The sequence below is a fragment of the Mus musculus genome, chromosome 11 (assembly GCF_000001635.26).
Source record: "Mus musculus strain C57BL/6J chromosome 11, GRCm38.p6 C57BL/6J".
Lineage (NCBI taxonomy): Eukaryota > Metazoa > Chordata > Mammalia > Rodentia > Muridae > Mus > Mus musculus.
This window is the reverse complement of record NC_000077.6, coordinates 89,120,269-89,129,429: the sequence shown is the minus strand read 5'-3', so window position 1 is coordinate 89,129,429 and position 9,161 is coordinate 89,120,269. Positions and strand designations below refer to the sequence as shown.

Sequence of the window (9,161 nt, the reverse complement as noted above, 5' to 3'; positions counted from 1 at the left end):
CAAGTCCAAGAGACCAGGACCTGTGAGAGGCGTCCCTTGCCCTCGTGGTCTCTTTCCATGTGAATGGCTCCCTGTCTCTGCTTTTTCCTGAATTACCACTTCACTCTTCCTTCTCATGGAATGAGCCTCCCCGTCCCTCATCAACACATTCAAGTCCACCAGGCCTTCCATCTTTGCTCCCCGAAAGAACAAGGTATTCATCTGAGACAGGCTGGCCTCCTGTGCAAAGGAGTTAAATCGTGTTCTCATGGCTTCCCCTGGTACCCATAAGGACACTGTCTAATGCTCTCCCCCAATCCTCTTTCCATCTGCTTCCAGGCCACAGACTCCTACAGACCCTCAAACCAGCTTTCCTGTACCTGAAAGTATCCCCGCCACCACCCAGCCTGCCCCACCCACAATCCTTCCCAGCATTCCTCTGCCCACCTCAGGGACTGCTGTTCTCCTGATAAAAGATTCTAAGTAAAATCCAGCATTACCTTTATTGTAGGGGGGGTGTGTCATAGTCACCTTCAGCTCCTGCTCGACCTAGGGGAAGAAGACATAAATACAAAACACACACACACACACACACACACACACACAGCCACCAGTTGCACAGCATTCTGAGAAAACCCTGACACAGTGTCTATGCTGATCTATGGAGAATGTAACAGCCACTGTGGCCAACAACCATATGCAGCTGTGCTGAAGACATCAACCTTGGCATCTTATCAATTATAGGGACTTCCTTGCTCCAAACCTCTGTTCTCTCATCTGGAAAATGGGTATAAAGATACAAAGTCTGTAGAGAAGTGGTGGCCTAGAAGTAGATAAAATGGGGTTGCAGGGAGAAGGTTGGCAGTGTCTATGGGTATCAGTGAAAAAGGAAACCATGGAAACAGGGTCTAACAATGGGGACTGAGAGATGGTGCTTATTAATACATAAATATGCATATTACATATACATACACATATGTATATGTATACTGAGAATTCTACTCTTTCTTCTGTCTTACCTTTCACCCCTGCCAAAGCTAACCAGGGTCAAGGCTCCTTTCTAACACAGTCTTTAGAATGGGTGAGACCAGTGCCTACTGCAGCAGTACCCCAGCTGAGTCACCTGCTGTATTCCAAGCCAGCTCCACATTTGTCAAAGTTTCAGTGACACATCTGCATAGTGGATTGAGGGAACTGTGCCCAATTGTCCCCAAACTGGCTAAAAGCAAGAGGAAGAAACTGAGAGGGGGCATGCAAGGAGCAAGAGGGAAACTGTAAGTGGGAGACTACTTAGATACCTTCAATAGTATAAGCCGTGCACTGGTCTGTCCCCCCTCCCTACCCCCAGAAATTCTAGAGCTCTACTGGGGAAGCCAGCCGATGCTGTGCCCATCCATGCCCAAGTCAGATAGAGTGACATTGTTATGTTTGAATGTAAAGTGTCACCCCAAATTCTGCTGCAGTTTTTAGGGTCAGAATCCAGGCCCAGGCAGCCTTAACAAGCTGCACTCAGCCACGCATCCTCAATAGATCAATTAAACAAACAACTTCAACAAGGAGGTCTGTTCACTGTGGTCACACTAGGAAGAGGAACAAAGAGTCCCAACGATGCTTCTATCATAGCAAGTTCATCTACAGGGCCCGACATGACGTTGAGGTTTAAATAGGAGCCAGAGGTATGTATAAGTAAGCAGTCCTGGTCTAAGGTGTGGTCCTGCCAATCACTGACACATTGCTGTCCTGGCTCCAGTCCCTTCTACCAAGTGATCTCACAAGTTGTCAGAACTGTGTGAAATCTCTTTCAGGGACCTGATTTCCCCTCCAGCTAGGACCAGATTTCATTGAGTCATCCTTCTCCCAGCCTAAGATCCCTGGAGAAACCCCAATCTCCTAGAATCCATTGTCTCAGTCTGATAGGGAAGGATACTATCTGTGTATTTAGATTTTTAGAATGAAGATATTAAGAATATCTTCATTCCTATCAAGATCATTACACAAAGGCTTGTATAGAGCAGACTAGGTCCCCAGGTAGATCCAATCATTGAGAGGTGACTGGATAATGAGGCCTTGACCTCATCAATTGATGACTCCACCAATGAATGTACCATGTGATGATGTCACAGTGACGGGCAATGTGGGAGGTGGGACCCAGCTGGAGGAAGTAGGTCACTGAGGGCTTGGGAGCTGTATCTTCTCCCAGGACCCTTGACTTCCTGGCCATCATGAAGTGAACATCCCTGCTGTACCACATACTCACCACCATGATGAGTCTGCCACTCCTGGACCTAAAGCAATGATGGTCTGAAACTGTGAGCCAAAATCAGTCTTCCCCTTTGAGCATGCTCCTCTCAAGTATTTGTGAGAGTGATGGAACAGATAAAATAGACACACTCTGCTCCTAACACAGGTCACATGAGAGAGATAATCAATAATCTAAATGCTCCTCAATATCCCGTGCACCCTGAATCTCATTCCCAGATATCCTTTACCTGCAGCCCTAAAGCCAAGCACACAGGAGTTTGCGTGGGAAGCAGAAGGCAGGTTCACCCTTGCAGGTCCAGGTGAAGTCTGTGCCCCTTACCAACTTCTGTGGGTAGTGGCAGAGAAAGTGCTCTCTGCCCTCCATGAGTCTGACAGCCCTGCACAGATCTGTTGCTCTGAACTGAGCCTCCTCCTTTGTGACAAAAAAAGAAGAAGAAAAAAAAATACCTTGACAAGACCCACCCTGGTGTGAAGAAAACACCAAACACAAACAAGCTGAAGGTAGATAAATTTCACAAGAACTCAATGAAGAAGTTTCTCCAAGTAGGGGTAGAGTGAGGCTCTCAGCGATTAGCAGGCAGTGTCCTGACCAGACCTGAGGGGCTGGATAAGAGCCAGAGGTTGAAAGAAAGCCCTAATACTAGGAGCAGATCGGGCACAGTTGGAGCAAGAAGGAGTGCTCCCCACCCAAGCCAAGCATGGTAGCACATACCTGTAGTCATAGAACTTAGAAGATAGACACAAGAAGATACAGAATTTGAGGTCTTCATGAACTACCTAGTAAGTTCTAGACTAGTCTGGCCAAAAAAAGTGTCCCAGCCTCTCAACTTGCCCTGTGATGCCCTGACACTGTCTCCACTTGGACAAACTCAACATGAAGGCAAGGGTATGTATTCCACAGGGACCAGCATCCACATGGAGAACAGGGTCAAGCATGGCCCTGGAGCATCATGCTCTCCCAGGTCACTCTAGCATCACAGTGCAAAGAAGCAATCGCCTGCCGTGGTGAGCACTCATCCTTGGCATTACCCAGCCTCTGCTCTGCTCTTTAGGACCTAGTCTCCCCTTCCATGAGGTGAACGTCGTTCTTTTATCTTCTTAGGGAGGAGACCACTGAGGAAGACAACAGGATTCAGCCTCAGTCTAGTGGCCACATTTTACCTTGGATCTCACATTCCAGTATGTCAGAGTGCTAGAGGGACCTGAAGCAACCACACTTCTCTTATCAACTTTTTCCTGCCTACCAAAAGTGGCCCATGAAGCTTCCACTATTAGCCCCTTGGAATCAGGACATTGAATGAATTGATATTGGTTGAGCACCTATGATACCCAGTACCAATCTACAGCACACCCAATGTAGCTTGACAGTTAAATACACCTGCTTGGAGATTAAAAGTGAGGCTCAATGGTAGATCACTTGCATGGCAGGTACAAAGCCCGGACTCCATCCTAAACCTAGAAAATGAAAAAAAATTTTTTTTCAACTCAGTTTGGAAGCAGGCCAATGGGGAGGGCTCAGCACAGGACATTTCCATCATCTCCCAGGGAAGGTGTGGCAGATGGAAAAAAGGGATCACCAGAGGTTAAGGGGTTTCCCAGGGACTCTCCTAGTGATGACTTTTGAACCCAACCTAAAGTCAGTAACAGCCCACTGCACACCGTAGGGCACCTTTCCCATCAGAAGCCGCCATTGTTTTGAAGAGGCATAGACAAACGCATCCTATAGTCTTATATTTCTGGTGATTATTGCTTCTTTTTTTTTTAAAGATTTTATTATATGTAGCTGTCTTCAGACACACCAGAAGAGGGCGTCAGATCTCGTTACAGATGGTTGTGAGCCAACATGTGGTTGCTGGGATTTGAACTCCAGACCTTTGGAAGAACAGTCGGGTGCTCTTACCCACTGAGCCATCTCACCAGCCCTGATTATTGCTTCTTTATTGTGGACAGATGTGCCTGGGTATAGGCCTGGTGGCCTCCTTGGCTGGCAGTTACAGGAATCATCCAGAGAGAAGGAAGATGACAGAAACCGGAAGTGCAATATCGACACAAGAGGACCAGGCTGAATTCATCTTGTCCTTTTATTGAAACTAACAGTGGCAGGGACTTGAGTGGTGGCCTCAGGAACCCCAACACTTTCCATAAGATAGTTACCCCTCATATCCTGGCCTCCAGAGCTGAAAGATGACCCTGTCTCACCTACAAGACCTTGGGACACTGTCTCTGCGCTCAGAAATCTGGGCTCTGGGAAGTCAATGCTGAGGTGTTAGAAATGAGCTTTGATGCAAACTAGACTGGTCTTTGATTCCTGAAGAGAACCTTTTCTATGTGACAGTGAGAGCTCAATCTTCCAGGTCTCAGTTTCCACATCTGTGAACTCCTGACATCGGGTGCACCGAGGTCATGTGTTTGAGCGGGGAAGGGAAGGGAACACAGCACCGAGGGATCCAAAGCTGTGGTCTCCTGCCAGCCTGGGCGAGGGATAGCTGAGCACACCGAGTTCTTTAGACAGACTCAAGGCTGGCTCCTGTCTGTGGCCTCGCAGCTCCCCGGCGCCCTCTGGCCAGGGTTTCCTGTCGTCCTCCTTTCCTCCTTTCAGAAGAGGAAGCGGCTTCCTCTGGAGACCTTTGTCCTGAGCCCAGCCCTGGAATGCTGAAGGCCATTCACTTCGTGCTGAGTGTGTTGAACCACTTTCTGGGTTTAAGAAAATATATTATTGTTTACCTAACAGTTCATCGGTGAGAAATGGGTGTCTGTTCCTTTAAACAGAGACAGGGTGTGCAGACAGAAAGGCTCCGGACTTGTTTGCAGCTGGGAAGAGGGAGAAAGAGGGCATCCTGTTGTTAACCAAGGAGAGACAGACAGACAGACAGACAGACGGACAGACGGACAGGGAAAATGTCAACAGAGACCTGAACAGAGAAACTTAACTCATTTTCCTTCTCCACAGAGAATTATCTTTTTCCAAAAGTAACTTTTTTTCATGCGTTCTTCCAGTCTCACCTCAAATACTATTACCTTGCTTAAGAAAAAACGTGCTTTCTCCACTTAGGCTCTGCAGGACTAGCATTTCCACCTCACCGTGTCAATCCTGGAAATCCGGGTAGTAGTTGTTATGAGCTGCTCCTGAGCGCAGAACTTGAGAACAGATGTGAAACAAGCATCTAATTATCTGAATGACCTAAGGGTCATTTCCCACAGTGTCTGCAGACACCTGCCTGATTCACTGGTACAAAAGCAGAAATGGAGGCTTAGGAGAGCTAAGGGTGGGGCAGACAGGCACAAACTGACTAGCAGTGGGCTGAGGCTTCACCGTGAATCTTTAGGTCCCTCCTCCCAGCATCCCACCCTCGAAGACCCAGCAGCAACAGTGAGGCAGGTGGCAAGGAGGGAACGGGGAGCAATTGGACGGGCTTCTGGCTTTTTGGCTTGCCAACTTCTGAGTGCCTCTGGTTGTCTTTGGCATCCCTTTTGATTCTTTAAGGTACTTCAGCATCAAGACACATCCAGAATTGTAATATCCCAAGGGTGCATCTACTTCAACAACTGCCATTCTCAGTGATGTTTCTTAGCGTTGAAGAAGCATCCATCAATTGCCCATTCAATTCGGCTCTTCCAGACCTCCCTGCATGAGCTAGTCTCTACATACTCCTCCCATCCACCCTTCCATCCATCCATCCATCTCCTTACCTTAATTCTAGCAAGGCATGCTTCCCCATGCTTTCAGGAGTCTCTCCACTCCTCTAACTCATCACTAACCCATGTGTAAATCTGAGACTCCCAACAGCTCATCAGCATCACCAGGAAGCTGATGGACCAACTCCAGACTTTTGCCCCACTCCAGAAGTGCTAAGAAAGAATAGTGACTTTTAATGAGGTCTGTGGGTGAGCCAGGGAGTGGTGGCACAAGCCTTTAATCCCAGTACTTGGGACACAGAGGCAGGTGGAGCTCTGTGAGCCTGAGGCCAGCCTGGTGGTCTACAGAGCTCGTTCCAGGATAGCCAGGGCTACAAACAAAAACCATGTCTGGTGGTGGGGGTAAGTGCGAGAAGCATCCTGACTACACATTCCCTCAGGACATGTGTTTGGGTAGCATCCTCTATCTAGAATACGCCTTTCATGTGAATCAGGCTCAGCTCATCCTTAATTTATATGTCATTTACACTGAAAGGGGTCACTTGATCCTCTGACAGAAACATCCAGTTGCTTTCTTTTATAATATAAGTTGCAGTATGTAATTACATACCAGCTCACATCTGTCTCCATGAAAACTCCGGGCCATGTTTTACTAGCTAACTCATAACACAGTAGGAGCTTCAGAAAATCATGTTGACTAAATAAACATATTGGCACCTGGAGAGAGAAGTACACAGACAGACTACACGGGACACTGAGTCTCTCTGGACATCATCTCGCTGTCTAAAAATATTTACTGAGTATTCCTATACGTCCCAAGCTGGGGTTCTATGTCTAAAAAGGATTGCTTGTTACAAAGTGGAGTTCAAAACTTGAAAGAGTAAGTCTACTGTCTTGTTCAATGGACATGGTCAGGGGCTGAATTGAAACTAGCCAAGTTACTCCTAGTGGCAACAGCAATAAACCCTCAGAAGTAGGAAAAGGAAATTAATATGTCCAGCTCCCACTTCTGGACTGGATGCCTACATAGTCAGCAAGTGTCAAGGGGGACATGAGAGCACGTGAGAGTAACGTCTGGATTCTTTCTCTAAAATTCATGACTTCTGCCTTGTTTTGAAGTAAAAGCAGCAATGCACACAATTTGGGGCTGGAGAGATGGCTCAGCCAACTGTTAAGAGCCTGCCACTGCTCTGCAGAGAATCTGAATTCAGTTCTCAGCACCCACATCAAGCAGTTCACAGTCAGCTATCGCTCCAGGCCTCCATGAGCACTGCATGTGCATGCCCATGCCCATGCAAAGACACGTATGCACACACACACACAACTAAAAATAAACCTTAGTGCAAGGCAAGGTGGCTCATGCCTTTAGTCCCAGCACTTGGAATGCAGAGAGATCTCCCAGTTCAAGGCCAGCCTGGTCTAGAGAGTGAGTTCAGTTCCAGGACAGCCAGGGTTACAAAGAAAAAAACCTTGTCATGAAAAGCTAAAAGTACACAAATAAAAATTTAAAAATAAGCCTTAAAACGATGTACGGTTTAAAAATAAAATGGCACAGAGGTCGCTCATCCCTCCCTCTCCGTCCTTAATTCTATTCTTCAAAATTAACTATGCTTCTGCTCATACCCATATTTTTTTTTCTAGAAAACTATTTCAGATCTCTAAAACCCTTTTCTACATTTTCTTTTGACTTATCTGCATTATATATATATATTGCTTATTTAATTATTTTCAAAATGTTTATTACATTTACTTGTGTGCTTGTGTGCGAACACATGTGTGAACATGTGTGACGTGACCTTGTGTGTAGAGGTCAGAGGGCAACTACTTTTTTTTTTCTCTTTAGTGGAGGAGGGACACATTACACAAATATCCATATGGCGGTCAGAAGACTTTATGGAGTCCTTTCTCTTCTTCCACTTTGACGTGGGTTCCAGGAATCCAACACAGCTCATCAAGCTTACATTATGGCAGCAAGCTCCTTCACCCACTGAGCCACCTTGCCAACACTAATTCTTTGTTATGACATGAAGAAGCAAATTTACCCAGACTTCCCCCATCCTCCTCCAAGGTCTAGCCTGATAAGTGTACTCTTCACCCCTTACCACGGAAATTCCTCTTTGCAACGGATGGAGACCACCACAGAAAACCCCAGCCAGTTGATATGAAGAGTTGTAGAAGCCAGTCCAAATGAAGACATCTGCAAAACCCTTCCACACCTAAGGTTCAGGAACGTTAAGGAAGGGAGGAAGAAAAGCTTGTAAGAGCCAGAGGCGCAGGGTCTTTGCTGTGAGACCATGTCTTCCTAATAATGCCAGAAACTATATCCATAAAGGCTCACCAACTGCTGAAACGTGAGCTGGACAAGGCTGGCAAACCACACCAGACCACACTGGGAAAAGCCCTGGAGGTCTCAACCCTAAAGGTAATGGTGTAAAGCCGAGAGTAAAAGCATCAGCCTTTCCCAGAAAGAAACACACCAACTGGCTGTCCAGTGCCAAACGGTCAGCCCTGAAACCACAGCCACAGTAACGTTATATGGACTCAGCAGGTTAGGTCTGGGTGTATACATGTATATACAAATACAAATGCGTGTAATAAGAACTGATGAAAAAAGATGTAGCCGGGTGTGGTGGCACACGCCTTTAATCCCAGCACTCGGAAGGCAGAGGCAGGCAGATTTCTGAGTTTGAGGCCAGCCTGGTCTACAAAGTGAGTGCCAGGACAGCCAGGGCTATACAGAGAAACCCTGTCTCAAAAAACAAACAAACAAAAAAAGATGTCCTGTCCTGGGTTTGAAGGGGAACAGGGAGGGGGACATATGAGCAGTTTGGATTTTGTGAGGAGAAAGAAGAAATATTATAATTAATGAACAACCTCAGAGCCGGGTGTGGTGGCACATGCCTTTAATCCTAGCACTTGGGAGGCAGAGGCAGGCGGATTTCTGAGTTCAAGGCCAGCCTGGTCTACAGAGTGAGTTCCAGGACAGCCAGGGCTATACAGAGAAACCCTGTCTCGAAAAACCAAATAAACAAACAAACAAACAAACAAAGAACAACCTCAGAATTAGACAACAAGAAAGAGAAGTGAATTGAGCTGTTCTGGATCGTCCCTAGCTCCTGTAATCTACGTGATCTAAATAATGATGTTAATTATCGTTACAAATTCAAGCAATGCAGTAAAAATGCATTACTGGCCCTTCTTAAATTCCTACCTTATAAAAGTTTTGGGTCTCTATTTTTTTTTTCTAAACTCACCTCCCCACACCCACCTAGCAGTTTCAGACA

At 46.5% G+C, this 9,161-nt stretch overlaps 1 long non-coding RNA gene across 1 annotated transcript; it reads right to left on the bottom strand.

Annotated features, from left to right (window-relative positions):
* Positions 1–4,204: 4,204 nt before the first annotated feature.
* Gm38759 lies at positions 4,205–8,040 on the bottom strand. Its single transcript, XR_880125.2, has 3 exons — positions 7,980–8,040; positions 5,260–5,379; positions 4,205–5,052 (listed from the first exon to the last, which is right to left on the bottom strand). It is a non-coding gene; the product is annotated as a predicted gene, 38759 (long non-coding RNA).
* Between the last annotated feature and the right edge of the window lie 1,121 nt (positions 8,041–9,161).